The following is a 19,579-nucleotide window of genomic DNA, read 5'->3' as shown; positions in this document are numbered from 1 at the left end:
GTAAACAAGAGTTTTAAGAGTACAAATTAGATGCAAAATGACATATATTTGTTGCTGAAAGGGAGTGCATATCAGTACTGGAGAAAAAACAAATTTCTTGTTTTGAAGCAGAGCTTTGTGTTTTTTCCCTGTTAGATATGGTCCAAGAGGTGTATAATCTATTTGGTCTCTTGTCATCTTCAAATAGATTTTTAGAACCACATTTTGAAGAATCCCAAAAATATTCTAGAGTTTTTTGTTCCTGTACTACTTGTGATATCTCCACAAGATAATTTATTATAGAAGAGAATGTTTGTTCTTACATACAAAATTAGTTGCCAATCTGAGACCACTGTGTTTACTTTTGGAATGAAGGATTTTGTTGTGTATATTTACAGATATAAATAACAGATTTTTCATCTCTTTTGATGATACTTTTTGTAGGTATTTTTCAAGTTGCTTCTCTGGACAAGAATTGTTTCTATATTATGCATCTGTTTTCTCTGCAGTAGTTCAAAAGAAACTCTTTGGAGCCCTTAAACACACTGCATAACTTTCCCATGTCCCAGTTTGTGAACTCATTGCAGCTCTCTTTACTGATCCAAAATCATAACTTCCTATTTTTAACATGTAGAAAATTCAGTTTATACTTTTTATGGTTATATATTGGGTTTGCATGGCAAGAATTTGGTAGGGCGGAGGGGAGGAAGGTGGAGCCATATTCTATAGGGGTGGTTTCTGTGAGAAGTTGTCAAAAGCTTCCCTTGTGTCTAAAAAAGCCAAAGTCAGACAGTTTCAAGATGGACCCATCACAGTCCAAGGCTGAGGGTGGCAGCACTTCATGTATTTTAGAAGTGGGAAAAAAACCTGTGCAGCTGGAGAGAATAGTAGGTGCATGTGAGAAAAAAAAAGCCCTGCAGGCAGCAAGGTCAGTGAATAATGATGGAGTTCCAGGTGCTAGAGCAGAGATTCCCTGCAGCCTATGGAGAAGACCATAGTGAGGCAGGCTGTGTCCCTGCAGACATGAAGGTTCATGGTGGATTTGGACCTGCAGCCCATGGAGCATCCCACGCTAGAACAGGTGGATGGATGCCCAGAGGAGGCTGTGACCCAGTGGGAAGCCTGTGCTGGAGCAGACTCCTGTATGGACATGTGGATATAGACAGGAACTATAAAAATACTTTTTTTTTTTACATTTAGGAGGTCCTGAAAGTCAGAAGGCTTTCCCATGTTGGAAAGAATGTCTTGATTTAACTGAGAATTCAGTTTATTTTTCAGTAGAAAATGTGGTAGAAATCAGTAGAAAACCTGCTGAAGCAGGCTTGCTGGCCATGGAGGTCCCATGCTGGAGCAGCCTGTACCTGAAGGACTGAAATCTGTGGAAGAGATTCCCACTCTGAAAAAGTTCATGAAGAACTGAAGCTCATGAGAAAAAAAAAAAAAATCTAGAAAATAGTAGAGAACTGTCTCCAGTTTGAGGGACACCATGCAGGAACAGGGGAGGAGTAAGGAATCCTCCTCCTGAAAAAGAGGGAATGGCACAGACAACATATGATGAACTGACTGCCTCCTCCTGTGCTGCTGTGGGGAAGGATGGAGAGAAAACCAGGGGTAAAATTGAGCCAGGAAAGAAGGGAGCTTGCTTTTCCATCTGTGTTACCACCCTGTGTCCTGAACTGTCTATCCCTTTGACTAAGCAGCTGTGTGTGCCCTGTTGATGTTTCTCTGATTTCACTGTACTACAGATACGGTGCATTCCTAGTGCTCTACAGTCCTTCTACAGCTAACAGTACTAGATAGTCATGAAATAATCCAGCCTCTTCAAATGCATCATTGTTTTTCTAGTCACTGTTTGAACTAAATCCAAAACAAGAGCTGAGCATGTCTGTGGCTGAGATTTTTACAACAGTGGGCAAACCACCCAGGAGACTTCATTCCACTGACACATTTTCAGTGGCATCATTCAATGCAGCTAAATGGGACAGGCTTGGTATTGCTCATACAATGATAAGGCTGCACATACTTTATCAACATTTGAAGAGAAAGGTATTTGCAGTTGAAGCTGCTGGAGCATAGATGCCTAAAATCTGGTACTGAATCAGTTTTGATGACACCAGAGTTCTACAGCAGTAGTCAGTAATATTGGGCACAGAATTAACTCTGTCAAGTTTTTATTCTCTTGTAGTTTCAGCTTGGGTTGAGGTATACTCTTTCTGATATGACTTATTAACCTATTAGTACCTTCATGTCCTCTAAACATATTAAATCAGTTTGCAAGTAAAATGTGCCTCTAAAACCTCAGCATTTTAGAAGCAGTGGTTTATCTTCTTCCTCGGAGCAAGAATAACAGGTACAGGGCTCTGTGTCAGATTCTATTCCTTGAAGGTTCAGGAGTTCCTTGAAAGATTTAACAGTCTATCTTCTTTAGGGTTCCCCTGGGACACTGCATTTTCATCTGCTCCTGAAGCTCACCACCTATTCATTTCCATCATGATTTCCTCCTTTTGCCTTAAAAAGTTTCTGAAAATGTGCCCTTCTTAGCAGATATTTTTAATATCCTTCCCTGTAATGACATTCTATGTTCCCATCCTTCAATACATTGCATATAACTTCTCCACAAGAAGCTGGCTGCCTATAGGTCCTGTTTCAGCAGAAAAGCTAGCATACTTTTATGCATTTTTTTTTTAATACAGCTTCTCACATTTCATATGTTTGTCTCTGTGGGTTTAATTGCTCCTTCCATTTGGCCCTGAAAAAAGTAGCTGGCCCACCCCTTGGATTTAATGATGTCTGTGATTGCTTGTGAATAAAGACTCTCTTGGTGGTAGTCATCAGCACTATCATTGTGACAGGCTGTCATCCCCCATGTAGGTGTCAGTGTGTCTTTCAGCAATCCAGAATGGCTGCATTCTGAACCCATTATACCGTCGTGCTCAGTGGGACCAGATTTCACAGCAAGAGCCTTGAAATTATCTAGCGACCTTAATTTATTCAAATTCTCATCTTCACTTTCATCTACTCTGTAAATTATAATTCTTAGCTGGAAATAATACTGATAAGTAAATATTAGCAAATTTTATTTTTAGCTGAGATGTTCTGATATGATGCACATCTTTGCTGTGCTTAGTGGAGTAAATAACATAGACTGGAGAATTTGTAATGATACTTAGGGTATCTTAGGGTTTTATTTGTAATGGTATAACCAAAAATGAAAGAGCTTGAAACTCACTTGCTTTGACTTTATAAGTCTCGGCTGTTGTGCGCTTTTCCACACAGACAGAAGTTAATTCCAGTTCCCTCTACCCCTTGACTATGAGTTGATCACTGTCCACGAGTTTGCCTCTGGCTGTGTGAAATGGTCAAAGGAACATAACACAGTGCTCTGCTTTACCTCTTGGGGAAAAGCTGAAAATAGCAGGTGGCTGTCCCAGGAGAGCTAAATGTGGCTTTTTAGCTATGGAATTCTGATCTCTAGTACATAGCATGGGAGATGTTTAAAGTCTCTAAAGTGATAGGGAAGGCCTCTACTATTCACTTGGAACATGTTTTTTGTTTTTGTTATATGCCGAACCACTAATCCTGCCTGAGTTCAAAAACCTGTTTCCTGAAATTCCATTATTCTAAGCATTACTTTTTATAGAATACTGCAGTTATTTAGAAACATATTTTATTTGAGCTAGCTCTACTTTTTGTGTCTTTCACATGACTTTTGTACTTGCTGATGCTACTACAATCTACGGAAATTCTGAACTTTTTTCTTCCAACTGTTTGAAGTTCTGACAATGGGCCTAATCTTACTCATAATTTAATTGCTATCACAGTCCTTGCTTACAGAGGAAATTTTACTTTGGGCTAGTCAGTATCCTTGATCTTTCACAGTTTTTAAATGGCTGTTCTTTTGTGTTGTGTTAGATGTGTGTGGTTCTGATTGGGTGGTATATTTACCAGTAATAGCACATTTATTGTTCCATGAAGCATTTACAATTGTACTTCTTTCAAAAGAAACACTCCTTTTATTTTTCTGAAATCTTTATACTGTCTGACAATTTCCATGCAGTTGATTCTGAATGGCAGGAACAATAGCAGTGCATGCTTCATAATTTTTAGCTGAAACAAAATCATAGTGGCTGAGAAAAGTAATGAAATTCACTCCTTTCATGGTCATCTGTGAATATTCTCAATTTCCCTGTGAGGACATAATGCTTCTGTTGAATATTAATACCCATTTGATTCTGCCATGCAGTTTTGGATTCAGATTCCTGAGGTAAGTTGTTAAACCAGCTATAGAAAAAACCTATAAAGGAATACCAGAAGTAAACTTGAGGTAGCAAAAATGTGTCCCTACCTGCTTTTTTCCCCACATTTTTCCAATGTTGGGAGAAAATAATTGATTCCTACTCTTGGGTACTAAGAACTTTGTCAGTCCCTGACATATTTGCATCTCTCTATCTTCTCACAGGTGCAGCACCAATGATTCTCACAGGATTCTGCGAAGGAAACAGTGCTATGTTAGGGAATTAACATAACTGTTTACAAGATCCATAACCATTCTGCATGTTAAACTTAATGAGGATTTAGAAAATATTACAGGGATCACTTGATGGATTATTATGCTAAGCAGTAAACAGCATTTGACAAGAATTCAAGCAAAAAGAAAAGTAGAACCTTCTCTTTTCCCATTACAGCTGCCAATTTGCCATGGCAACCCTAATCACCTCCACAGATTAACATTTCTTTACCAGAGCTGTCCCCAGACTACATCTACTATCCAGGCAGATTATCTGTTAAATCTGAGATCCAGCTTTTGGGTTACCTCTTGCTGGTAACATACCTAAGCAGCACAGATACCATGATTGCAGTATTCCAAAGAATCCATACTGCCAGTCTTTTCACACAGTGGTTGTTTTTGGTTTGGTTTTTTTTTTTTTCTTTTTAATTGAACAAATTTAAAATTAATTGTAGTATTTTAATTTTTTTTCACGTAATTATTTCTTAGAGCCTTGGTCCTTTGATGTTTTAATGCCCACTGTAGAGTTACCTCCCACTGTGAACTGAGTAGTGTATGGCAGTATCCACTGATGTGATACAGTTTTTTAGCACTGTTGTGCTAAAAACTCAAGGGCCTGGTTTATGCATATTTTCCTGTTGATCTTTCATAATTAGTTAATTCTGATAGAGAGCAATTGTCATGAAATTGGCAATGAAATTCTTTCTCAGTGGGAATTTTGAAAACAAGAAATGGAAGAAAATCTGAGTACATGTGAAGAGTATGGGAAAACATTGAGAGATGCAAAATTTTCATGCTTTTATATCCAAAATTTTAGAATAGTGCTTTAAAATGCAAAAGTTTTCTCGCACCTGGAGTTTAAAGGAAATTAATTTTCTTTGTTCATTTTATTTTGTTTGATTCACAGAGACTATCTTGAAACTTCTGTCCCTTGAACTGCTAACAATTCAAACTGAGAATTCTGGCCAGTGTATTAAGAAGAGATTCCTTTACATCCTTGTCTAATATGCTTTAAAATTCACATGATACCTGTTGCCAATAAAGTGTATCTTTCACGTCAAAAAATAACAAAAGTACAAAACAAGATATAAAATCTACATAGAGGGCTACTTATGAATGTGAATATTAAAAACATGAAGTATCTAACTTCACCAAATCAGGAACTTTTGTTTTCTCTGTGTATTATCTTTAAAATTTAAGTACATAGTCAATTTTTTTTTACCTGTCTCTTTGTCAGAATGTCCAACAGTTCTGATTGAATTAATTTCAAACAAAATACAGTTAAATGCTACAGTTTTTGATGACTCCGTGAATATAATGTTTAGGTCATAAAGCATTCTAGGTATGACAAAATAATACTTTAAGGTTGAAGCATTAAGAGCTCTTGATCTCTCTTTAGGTTTGTAACACTGCTATGTTTTGTCAATTTGCTATAATATGTCAATATTGGTGCACTTTTGTTAATCTTATCTGAGAATTATATATTCTAAAATAGTTAATTTGTAGTCTTAACTCTCTGAAATCAGAATCAGTCTCACTATTTGATCTCAGACAATCTTTCTGGAGCATTTATCACAAAGCCACTTTTTTCTTGTGTGGGATTTCCACCTTTTCTCTAGCACAAACTAATGTGTATATTACATGGTTGTCTATTCTTAGATATTATTAATAGCTGTTTATCAACAGATAAAACCTGCATGCTGAGCCACAAATAAAAGCCTGGCACTCTATTATTGCTGTGAAGAAATAAGCAACTGGAAGTTAGAAACTAAATGCTTTTGGAGAAAAATAACTGCTTACTAGTTCGGTATATATTGCTACAAGATGTTCTGCATAGCTTTATTTATTTGAAGATAAATGCCCTATTCTGAGAAGCTCTAGGATTCTGTGGATACAAATGATCTCTCTATCTGGAAAGTTATTTCTAGCTGCTACTTCATATTATTTTCTAGTAAACAGTTTTGCGGCAGCTAGGACTAGTTTGTCCTTGGATGCTCAGTGATTTGGGGGTACAATCCCTCCTTGTTGGCAGAATGAAGTCTGACACTTCTATGAAGTGTGATATTTCTTATGAGAAAAAGAGTGAAGTAATGCAAGAGATGGAAAAGAGCTAAGGCTTATATACTATCTCCCTTTCTGGCAGGCAAAAGTAACACTCTGGCAGGTGCAAGGAAAGAAAGCCTCAGCTCTGTACCACCCAGAACTGTGAAATAACATATTTCCTTTTTTTACAGGCAAAAGGAGGGAAGATGTATCCTTCTTGGAGCTACCAGATGCTTTTGTATCTTCTTGTAGACATTTTATTTTACTACCTAGACAGCCTAATAGAAGAGTCTAGTCTACTGTTAACTTGTTAGTTAGTTCTCAAGTAGATACTTACTGGGGTTTTGTGAATGTTTGTGTCATAATATGAATGCAGGACGAGGAGGCTTTCTTGCACTTCTTTTCTGTGGCAGATGCTCAAGATTATGACTTTCACCAAATTAAATTAAATGCAACATAAGAAATTCCCCTTTAGAGAGTGTTTCTCCAAACCTGAGAAACTATGGAGAAGTTGCACTTGCTTCCAAATATGCCTTCAGAGATTAAATCTACTCTCTGTTTTTCCTAGAAACAACATTTCTTTGTTAGTAGTATTTCCAGTACTTCGATTATTCAATGTTTCTTCACTGTACTCCTAATCATAGAATCATAGAATGGTTAAATTTCCACAAACAAGGACACCTTTCAATAGATCAGGCTTCTCAAAGCCTCATCGAACCTAGCCTTGACTTCCAGAGATGGGGTATCCACAACATCTCTAGGCAATGACAGCTCTACAATTCTCTGTTCAGGGTGGCTTGTGGCCTGAGGTCAGTGAATTGCTTTGCTTTGAAGCAAACAATAATGATCTTGGGCTGTAGGGTGGTATTTTGGCTCCAGTAAACATTACCTTTCAAAGATACTTTACACTTCTACTTAGAATTGTCTGCATAGGTGAAAACTCAGAAAGCTAAGACAGACCAATTTTTATACTGGGTTTTCACAGTTGGGTATCTAAGTGAATACAGAAAAACATTTTAATAAATGGTTTGTGTGATTTATTTTCTTAAGTTTCTAGAAAGCCCTCAGCCTCAAATCCAGATCAGATGTTACATCATAAAGCATAGGAAAAAATATTCTGTTCACCTTCATTTGAATTTTAAATTATTGTTTTTTCAACAAATTTCTTCAGTGTTTCTGACACTCCAAAAAGGTGCTGTTATCTCAGTCCCATCTTGTATAACACACCAATTATCACTGCATCCCTAACAGGCATTTCCATAGCCAGCACTCCACATTAGTGCCCTCTGTCATGTTTGGCACAATCTGCTCTGCTCTCACATGTTGTCCTGTGCCAGTAACAGGCCATCAGGTTAATACTGAGTTTGCACTGCCTTGGGACTGAAGGTTGCCAGGTCTGCTCTGCCTGAACCTTCCACTGAATTACGTGCAGCTTTTATTGTTTACTCGTCGCTGCTGCAACACCAATTTTCTAATTGACTAATTCCAATTTCCTAATTGGCTAACTTGTTTCACTGTTTCTCATCTTCATATGGTGCTGCCGTGGTTTTGTGATGTGATGTGAGAGGTATGTGATGCAATACTGAGAGATACAGATATGGTGCAATGGTGGAGCCTTTCAAGCAGGGATGGAGGACACCACACAGGAAGAACACATGTGGGATGGTTGGAGTGTCACTGGAGATCACAGAGATGTAAAAAGGGACAAATGTTCAGCTTAAAGAGATGTAGATCTGGACAAAACTAATTCAGGGATTTTTTTCTTCTTTGGGAGAACAGAGCAATAGTATTGGAATGATATATGTGAAAGGCACTAAATATATATAAAGACACTATATATACTAAATTTAGATGTAACATGGAGCTGCAGGTCAGTGAGGAGAAAGCAAGGTGTGAAAGCATAAAGCATTGTAGTAAAGATAGAAAGGAATCCAAGTAGATCCCAGAGTGGGGAAGAAATCACCAACATGAATGTGACATTTCTACCAGTGTAAGACTCTAGGCACCAACAATTCACCATAAACCCAATGTCAAGATGAGAAATAAGCCAACAACTGTCACAACTCATTGATGGGAGCCCAGTGTTTGTTGTAAGTTCTTGTCTTGCTCAACAGAGACATGTGTCAGGAACTCTTATGTTTCATTTTACAGTTGCCTTAACTCTGGTTAAAAATCCCACTGCTTAGACTTGAAAGGTGTTGGCTAATAAACCCTTAAGTTCTTACAATGCACTCCCATAAGAGTGTTGGATCCTTACCAAATTCATTAGACATCAAAACTGAATTACTAATCCATTATCAAACATCTTTCTTCTGTTATTAATTGGTATTGAGTGCTACTCTATTTGTATTATTTTTGTCACCAGCATAAAAAATAAGTCTTGTTTCAATAGTCTTTAGCCACAGATATTGTCTAAAGGTTTAAAAGAAATCTGGTTTTTAGTTTTTAAATCAATCTACATTAAAATGACAATCTCTAAACTACAATTTCTGCATTAATACTGTCGGTAATACCTAGTAATACCAGAATATTACTACAAATCAAAAAATTTTTGTTTCTCCTCTAAGCATCCTAATAAAGCTGATGTGACTGTGATTGAGAAAAATGGCAAGGACTTTAAAGGTTTTTTTCAAAAGCAAAAAAAAAAGAAATCTTAATATATTTTGTAGGGATAAAAAAAAACCACAAATAAAAATAAAGTTGTAGTAATGGATTAATTCTGATGAAATGCTAAAAATAAATTAAAAGAAAAAATGTAAAGGATGGTGAAATTAAGACAAAAGGCAATTAAAAATTATCTATATGCTCCATCCAGCCCAAACAGCTTCCCTGAATGCCTGCGGAATCTGTTTATTTTGAGATTCCCTTCTGGGTTTAAAGTCAAAACAGCTGTACAATAATAAAAGTCAGATTAGACTTTTGATTAGGGAATTTAGGGAGGGTTCTTGGTTGTGGGGCTATAGATTTTAATTACACCCAAGGTCAGTAACACTAATAAAACTGCTTCCCATAATTAAGAAGTACAGTTGGGATGTACCTTGTTGACCCTTATAATTTTTTATTTCCCAGGGAGAGTTAGTACAGATGGTATAAAACACCTAATACAGTAAAAGGGCATGCAGTTTATCAGTCTCTCTTTGTCCCTGGAATAGACGTGCCATCATGTTTTATTTTAATGTTAAAAACCATTCAGCTATAATCTCCAGCTTCTCTCTTTCTCCCTGCTGAAATTAATAAATTCACTAGCAAGTCAGCTGTACCTCCTGATCCTGAAAGATCCATAAAGAAATGAAATCATAAATGAAATAATTTGTAATATAGAAAGAATACCAATCTTGATAAGTGATCTAATGTTTTCTAAACATGAAAATATGAGGTTAGAAAATTCAGGTCACATCTGAATCTTTGTAACAAAAAATATTCTTCAAATTAAAAAAAAAAAAAATCAAACCCATGTTTTATCTATAACTATGAGCTCAGATAAATGTTTTTATGGTGTTTTAACAGCATTCTGGATTCACTATTTCTAATTGCACAACCTCTTTCCCTTATGAAAATCAAACAAAACATAAAGCAATTACATGAGTTACAACATCAAAATAGGGGATAAAATTTTTGTTGCTAATAACCTAAGCAAATGCAAAAAGGGGTGAGAGTTGAGCAGGTTAATACATCAGTTCCAATTTTTGGTATTAATGTCATTAGTGGAACACTATTTTTTTCCAGAAGGCATCAAACATGTGAATCATAAAAGACTTGCTGCTTGTATTGCTACATAGAACTAATCACTCATACTGACATGTAGCAAGAAAAAAAGACAAAAACAAACAAGAAAAAACCCACAAAGCATAACAAAGCCAAGCAAAGCAACAACAACACGAACAACCCAAACAAACAAGCAAACAAGCAAACCATTCCAGCTTGGAATTTTCTATTTTAATAAAATAATAATACACTGATGTAGAGAATATTGTGAGCTTTATGGCCTTATTAAAAAAAATCATTTTTCCTCTTACTGATGGTTTAAGTGGAGTAATTAATATTTAAGAGTGCAATATTTAAAGTATGGCAGGGTGTTGATGGACAATATTGGCTTTGTAGGATTTCATACTGCTAAGAAATGGATGGCCAGGAAATGCTGAGAATCAACAGGAGTGAAATCTATTTGTCTGGCAAGCCAACATCTCTCTCTCTCCAATGAAAGGTAATACATGAATTTCCAGAATGCAATATAGTATAAAATAAGGGGCAAAAAAATTTAAAATTAAAAATTGCATGTGCTTATAAACATAAAAAAAAATCTTCCAGACCAAAAAATATCAAGAGAAAGAAACTGCTGAGCAATCAGTAGAATTTTTATCAAGGTTCACTTCTGCAGATGTCATGAACTTTCTCCTTCATTCATATCAACAAGTTAATAGAAAAGTTTCATAACCTTTCAAATTGCTGTGTACAAATATATTAATGTGGTGTCTTTATAGTCCAGTAGGATAAATGCTTGTATTGCAATCCTTCAGTGTGTATTGTGTGCATCACTATTTTCTTAGTCTTCAAGGGTTTCTTAAAAGTAGTTTTCTTACTAACAGCCATATACATTGCATTTGTGACATAGTCACGAACCTCTCAGAATCATAATCTCAGAAGGTTGAACAAGAAGCAATTTCATGTCAAGTTGCTAACTGGAGGTTGGTCTGAAAACAGGGAAAGGGCTACTATGAAGGTTTATTTATATTGGCACATTTTCTTCCATTTCTCTTACTCCATTGAAGTTCTGCCTAACAAGCTTCAGAGTGCAAGTGTCAAATAAACTTCAACCGTGCAATTAGAGAGTCTGCCTTACCCATTTCTTTAGACAGAATATTCATTAATCATATTACTATGATTCTTTTCTGGGGCAGTTTGTTTAGGCATCTAGAACCTTACACCAAAAAAAATCTCTGTTAAAAATATAGAACAGCTTTGGTTTGGGATTTTTTTTTCTGCCTTCTACACACAAAAGATACCTAGGTTTTACCTGATTACTAAAAAAATAATACAGATTCTCACCCCGCTGTTAAGACCTTTCAGTTTCTTATCAGGAATAGACAACAGAGTCTTTATTGTCCAGGTAGCTATGAGACAGGAGAAGAGTTAGTCTCCATTGCTCCCAAGAGCAGATCTGTAGTATCAGTAACTTGAAAGCATCCACCAAATCCAATGGTACCTACATGCTCCCATATTTTATTTTATTTTTTCCCATTTCAGATTTTGTACTTTTCCACATTGATGCTTTTTAGCCTTCATTCTTTAGTTATTCCTGCTCTCTCATCTTGATGGTTCTACCTCAGTCTGTAAACTCTATAGTCATAACTTACAAGGCTCTTCTCTGCAGGTTTTCTCACAGCTGTTTCCCACAATCTATGTGTCTCTGTGGCAGCCTGAGGCAAAGGAACATAATCATACCACATCAGAGCTGTGCTGTTGATCTTCGGAGCATGAACGGCTGAGCCCTGGGGGGAAGGTGAGAAAGAAAGAGTCTTATGGCCATAGATGGTGAAATGAGTCCTTCTCAACCCCAAATATCAAAAAAACGGACATCAAACTCTGAGCTAAATGTCCTAGGATGCCCTTATAGTCAGTGAACTCAAATACCTTTTGTAAGAAGGTGAGTCATTCACACAAATAGCATCTAAAATAAATCAAATGACTCAGCTCTGTGTGTACTCGCTTCTCTCAGCTGACTGACAGGAAGTGTTGAGTGATTAGTTTAAAATTTGGTATCTCCATTTTAAATAACTGAAATAAAGTGATGTTTTATGGAAATGGCCTAAAGAGGCCCACCTCAGCTGTAAGCAGATTGTTGATCTCTTGCATAACCCAGTCCTCATTCACAGTGCCTCAATTGAGGAATACTAATTGCTAGCTATTTTTAGTTTATTATATGGTTAAACATAAAGATAACATTTTGTTTCAAGTTCATTTATCTATTAAAATACTAATGGAAAACATAAGGGAAATTGTATAGTATGTGTCAGAACCTGCTTCATCTCTCTTCATTTTTAAAATCACCACTATGTTACATTTCCATGGGGTAAAAATCCTAGGCACGAAAGTATCTAAGAATAAGAAATAATGATGGATTGACTTTGAAATTCCAGCTTAGATTACAGCTACTGCAAGCAGAAAGAAAATAAAAACAAATCCATGAATTCAGATATATCAGAAAACATCTATGTTTTCTCATCACCTACAACCCTTATTAAATGAGAACAATACTTGTGTTTTAATTGTTATGAAAAGGGAATAATGAAAAATATTTGGCTATTTATTTAATATCTTAGCGTTAATGTTTGACATTGTGGAAATACAATTTCTCACTCAAAGTTAGCAACAACAAATACTCAAACAAAAATTATGCAAAAAGTATTCTTAGTCCATTAGTGTTCTTCTCCTGTGTCCTAGAAACTAGTTCTTCATCAAAGACTTTCTTGGAAATTCCTTCTCATTTTGTTTTAGTTCCAGTGTCACATAAAAACATACAAGCCAGGCTAGCTTTACTTTCTTCTTCATTCAAAAACTCATGGTATTTTATCTATTTCAGGTTTATTCATGGAAATATAAGAAGCATTACCCTCTCAGCATACTGACTCATCTTTGCATCAAATTTTCATGTGCTAATATTTCCTTATTAGCCATTGATGAAATTATTTTGATAGTAGTCTTGCACATGAACATTTTGGAAATGTAAATCTAATGTGATGGGATGCATGAAACTGACATAAAATAGTTATCTAGGTTTACATTTGCAACACATAGGGATCCTGCTGTACTGCAAAGACTGATCCTCTGCAGCTTTCCTCTGCTGTGAAGTGCTGCTAAGAACTCCACAGGCACTGCTATAATTGCCCCATAACAAGTACTCACTCTGAGGACTTAAGAATGCTGTGCTCATAAGGTAAGTCACCACAACACAATTTGTGATAAGCACAGATGGCAACAAAAGGAAGATGTTGATTCCAGGCCTGGTGAGGTAGATCTGGGTAACCTATACAGACAAAAATTCACCCAGTAGCAAAGTGGGACAAAGGAAGAAACTGCTTATACATGTATTATCCAAAGTTATGGGAGAGGCATCTATGCCTCATTGGTGCCCAGGACTTGGACTGCATAAAAGTGGTACCTCCAGAAAAGCAACCCGGAGACCACTACCACCAAGAAGACCAGGGTGAAAAAGGACCAGCTGGAAACTGCAGGAATAAATTTTGTTTAATGTCTCTTTCTTGTGCTCACCTTCTATTACCCCTCCCCACTCTCTCTTTCTATTTCTTTCTTACTCTCTACCTCACATTTACTCTTTAATAAAATCTGTTCTAGTGTCTTTGGCTTATGGTATCATTTGCACCTTATTTTGACCAGAGGCATCACTTATAATAGGATCATATAATTCATGCAACAATTTGCTAATCTAAGTCCTATGTTTCTGCATAGAATTTGTCCTTTATTATGTGATATGATCATTTTTTCTTAGCACATGTAAACAGAACATGTTAGACATTGCAATTTTTTTTATTACTATTTCCATGTTTGACTTAATGCTACATAGCAGTGTTGACTTCTGCAGCTTGATTACCTATTCTATATATACAAATAAAGCATTTTTCTTATTTTAAAATCACACATATGGAACAAGCATAATGGGCTAATAATGATATAATAAATATCCCTACCATATTTATACCACAGTTGTGTTGCTTTATGTGTGGAGGGCTATTTATATACAATATCATGGTAAAGATATTGTAAGCCATTTGTTGAGATTTGTTTGATTTTATATTCAATTTATATATTTCAGGAGGATTTTTTTATTGTAATTCTGTAAGCTACTTAAATGTGAAATATTTGAATATTTATATATACCCCTTTGAGGATGAAAGATCAGGTCTGCTTTTTTTTCCTTCCTCCTGGGGAAAACTAATCTGGTTAGATGTGCAAGCACATTCATTAAGTTTAAATTTATTTTCAAAAGTTAAAATGCATCAGATCTTCTTGGTGTGTTTCATGATCCTTCAGTTGGAATTGGATTTTAAAATATTTGAGTTCTCTGTATGTGCATTTAGATTAGCAGCATTTATTCAAATATTTTGCTAGCAAATTTCTGTTCAATAATGGTTTATGTCCTTTGTCATAAGCTTATATAGATATATGCCTTTATTTCTTTTGTATGCTTTTCATATACATACCATAATATAATTTCTTTAATTCCACACTGCACAAAAAAGTTTCAAACTACAAACGGAAAGCAGAAAAGCATCTGCATACAGAATGGAGGTCTTAAGAACCTCTTAGGTGAACCTGAGGCTTTATGCTGTCTTCAGCTGCTGTGTGTTTCCCATTGTAAAGTTTACAGAGAACTTTACTGTGGATAGCTGGAATAGTGGATGTACATCAAAAATTTTTTCTAGTCCTAAAGATATTACCAGCAAAATTGGAGTAATCTTTTTAAGCATAGAAAATTCTGTTGGATTCTAGGGATTTTGAAATAGACTGGTGTTTAAAGTACATTTCCATTCTATTTTCAAAACACGTAACTATTGGTTTATAGATCAAAATTAATTTGCCCAGAGGGTGATGAATAGAGGGGGAGGGTAAAGAGAGAGGAAAGTACATCGTGTGTATAGGAACCATATTTTTACTGAATCTTAAATTTTGACCTGTTGATTAATTATGCAGCCAAAACAAGACCTGAGGTAGCTGTCTTGCTTTGCATTCACTCAAGAATGCACCCCTGTTAACTGAAAGTGAAATATTTTAAAAGCTTGTGAATAAGTAATTACAATACTTAGTGAAGTAGTTGTTTCCAACTATAACTGCTATAGCTGTCCATAAAGATCCCTTTGCCCTTATACATGAAGAACTAGTAAATCTCTGTTAAAAGGAAAGAGAGGAAGACAAAAAATCACCATATCTGACAAGCTGTTCTTTCCTTTCCTAGCTTTTCCTAGCATCCCCTTTTCTAGCATTTCCTAGAGAAATGCTTTTCTTTCTGATACTACCATGGATGAACACAGAGGCCAGGAACCTGCAGAACTCCAAAAGTGCCAATATGCCGCTGAGTTAACTACAGAGCCCAGATGCTTTGTTAGAATATTCAGCAATAGTAATATAAATTATCTGAGAGAAATTCTACTCAGTGCTGAGTGCAAAAAGTTTGGCAAATTCATAATATATTTGGATATAGATTTTTTTTTTTCTTTGAAAGTAAATGGGAAGAGCATTAGGCATAGACCTAAAGTAGTATGAAGGAAAAACACAATGCTAACTACTACCTAATAATTTTCTCTATCAGTAGAAATGCAAAGAAGGATTCCTGGTTATATTAGCCCTTATATTAGTCTTTTAAGAAAGGATCTTCTCATTTAATTTGTCTGTTTTACGTGTTTATAGAAAGAATGTGTATATGTATATACATGCACGTATGTGTCACACTTGCACATATTGGTCACCAGGGTCCACTTGATACACAAATATTAGGACTGACTCAAAACACTTACAGAGAAACATATTTTAGGTTTTAAGATTGTTTTACTTAGTGTGGCATGAATTCCATATTCTAGGGAGGATATATATATTTTTTCACCATTTTGTTATCCACACCAAAATATGTACTGCAGATTCTAATTATATTAATCTCAGAGTAATTAATCTCCCTATAAAGAAAACAGTGTAGGTGCACCAAAGCAATGACTGTTCTATCTGTACAGTAATGAGTGTTAAAAGTGCTGTAAGTTCATTCTGTAATGAGCCTCGTTCAATTAATATTGCTACTTCCATTAAAAAAAGAGGCAGGAGTTATGAGAGCACTAAATATTAGAAACCTCATTCAGGGACTCTGAATCTTCCTTACAATTGCTCAGAATCAACTCATTAGATTCTGTCTAGAACTAATAAGGTGTCTGTTGTTGCACCTTTAATTTAAAGCCTTTGAACACTTTTATAAATACGAGGTCTTTCAGAACGGGACAAGAGAGAGATTTAAAGCTAACCATATATCAGAGAGATTATATAGTTGAAATAGATCCAAACAATTTATTTTAAGTGCTTTTTGTAAATCAACATGTATTCTACTGAAAGGAAATATTATGTAAATGAAACAATGACTCCTGATTCTTGGTCTCCACAGACATTAACCTAGATCTCTGCCTTTATCGTCGCTGGCATTATAAAGCTAGAGCTATGTGGGATTTCTCCTGAAATTCTCAAAGATTTTAACATCATTTCCCTCAAAGTCCCACAAAGGACTTTGTGGTCTGAATAATTGGAGTTGATCATTATTGCCATTGCCAAGAAAAACAAAAGTATCAACCAATGGAGTAAAACTATTTTCTCAGGCAACAAATCCTACTAGCTCTGTCAGTAGGGCAATGAAATTTGATAAGGATGCTGTTTCAAAGTAGACTGTTGTGATAAGAGATCCTGAATAACTCTTAAAAAGGTCTTAACCTGCAACACAAAATGTGAAACACCTGCAGTTTCTAACTAACATTTTATAATATTTTAAAAAAAGAAAAGACAGATGTAGAGATAGTTCTCAGTATGCTAATTGTGCAGATCAAAGTTTAAAAAACCTGATTCTATCATGCTTCACACCAAGATTCTCCTAAATATTTTATTTTCTTCAGTCTTTATTCCTTTGCATCTTATCATGTAATGATATCATAACAAAGAAAAAAGTACTCCTTGAGGTAATCAATTATCAAAAAGTACTTAATATGTACTTTTATTTATAAACAAAAAAGTTTTTTTAAAAACCATTTCATTCCAAATATTCAAACTAGAAAAAAAAAATTAAGCATTATGTTAGAGGTGAGGTACTCATGTACTAAACCCAGTGATTGTTCATTCCAAGTGATAGCAAATGTTTACTAGAATTGCATGAGTCCTGTTTGAACTTTTACCTGAATGATTTTTCCTGACATTAACTTAATGTTTGCAGCTTGTCTAACTAAAATGCAGTATTTCTCAACATTACTTCATTTACACTCAAAATTTTGATTTCAAACACTAGACATTAATTTATGATTCTATTCTTGTCTTCTTTCCCCACAGCTCTGTGTTTCTGGATTATCTTTCTGTTTGATTTTCATGTCCTTGTTGGGACTTGGAATTGATGATCATTGTAGGTCCCCTTCCAACTCAGGATATTCTGCGAATCTCTGAATCTGTAAGTTAAATTTATTTAAAATTGCCTTAAAAGTGTGCCATAGATTTTTCACTCATTTATGATGCTTTAGTACTGCATGTATTTTAAATTGCACACCTTCTACTGTAAATATTTATCTAAGTGATAGCTCTGCTCATGAATGTTTAAAGACTAGCTAAATACAGAATAACCATGTGTGCTATCATAGTGGTTAGGCATATCTTAAAGGCTGAAAACACAAAGTTGTTATCATCATAACAAGGTTATATATTATTACATATGTTTTGTATATGGTAGAATAGTCTAAGTTTTTACTGAGAAAGTAAAATATGAAAATTAAGTTTCATGTAAAAATAAGAAGGGAACAAAAACTGTGGGTAATAGAGCAGGAAAAATTTTCCTTAGCCATATTATCTTTTAACATAATTGCACGGCTTTTAATCTTTCATGAAAGTTTATAAGAACATCCATCATCATACACAATGTATAAAAATTTGGAAAAATAAATGCTCTGAACATCAATGTACCATGGTAAAACACAACAATATCTTGAAAACTGTGGAATAGATATAATTGATTATTGGCTGTATACTTCTCAGGTAGAAATGAAACTTCTATATATGTTTGTTAATGAGCCGACAATAAATTTATAAAGGCAGAAATTAAAACCCCTGAATATAAACCACATATTTAGTAATTCAAATGTACTATTTTCTACACTGAGGAAACTGAATTACAATAGTACTTGATTTGTGAGGACTACTTTTTCTAATTTGTCTGAAAACAATTACAAGCGTAGGTGAAGCAGGTTAAAAAGATTTACAGGGATAGAAAACTTCAATCTAGACTAAAGACTTAAACATTATTTACAGGGGTTTTTTTAAAGTGTATATTTAATTTTAGTGTCTTGTTTTAAGTTTGGGGACCTTTTTCAAAAGTCCTAAAAGGTTTACTTTATTATTTTAAATGTAAATGGACTGAATTAAACTTGGTATGAGATGTTTACTATTTGTGTTATAAGGATATTCACATATTAGTGAGTATGTCCAATGTAAAAATCCAGGTAAAGGATCTGTTGATCAAAAATTTCAAGCCATGTTTACCTGTACATGGATTTTCTGGTGTGTTTCCGCCAAATATTTCAGCCTTCTGAAAGATTAAAATTTAGTGACTATTTTACTTATTGAGATAAACTTAATGCAGCAGTCGCTTCACATTGGAACAGAAACTTGAGAGCAGAAAGACACTTGACATCTGAGTCAGGACTTCAGCCATTAGAGTTTCACACAAAAATCCACATGTATGCTTCCCACTGGAAAAAAAGTCCAGGTTTTTCAGTCCATTTTATCAAGTGTCTTCCTGAATCATTATTTTCTCAGGGAAGATTTTCTTTCTCTGCTTTTATTTTAAGCATATTTTTTCATTGTCGAACTGAGTTCACTCACGCACTCAAAGCACAGGAACAAGACACTTTAATATATTAATCTTAGATATTCAGCATTAAATATAGATATTTAAATGAGCTAACAAATACTTTAAAAGCTCATGGAAATAGTATACAATTAATTTAACTAATGCATTAGAGAAAATGGTAGTATATATATATGAGAAAAAATAATATGCTAAATTTACTAAGTTTTCCACTGTAAAATATTGTGACTTTTCTCTTAAGAGGAATATTTTCCTATTTTAAAGATACTGAAATATGCCCTTCAATAAAGTTCTTAGCTAAGTGGGGACAGATGTCGAAAATTTTGACAGTGGAAAATCAACCATACTAGTTAAAGAGGCAGTATTGTGAAAATTTGCATTCAGTCTTAAATATTAATCTGGGAAGATTTGAAACTACTGAATAAACCTTGGCCTTGGAA

This window comes from Pseudopodoces humilis, chromosome 1, assembly GCF_049639895.1.
Source record: "Pseudopodoces humilis isolate 2021_Gansu_Grassland_sample_001 chromosome 1, ASM4963989v1, whole genome shotgun sequence".
NCBI lineage: Eukaryota > Metazoa > Chordata > Aves > Passeriformes > Paridae > Pseudopodoces > Pseudopodoces humilis.
Note: the sequence above shows the minus strand (reverse complement) of the source record.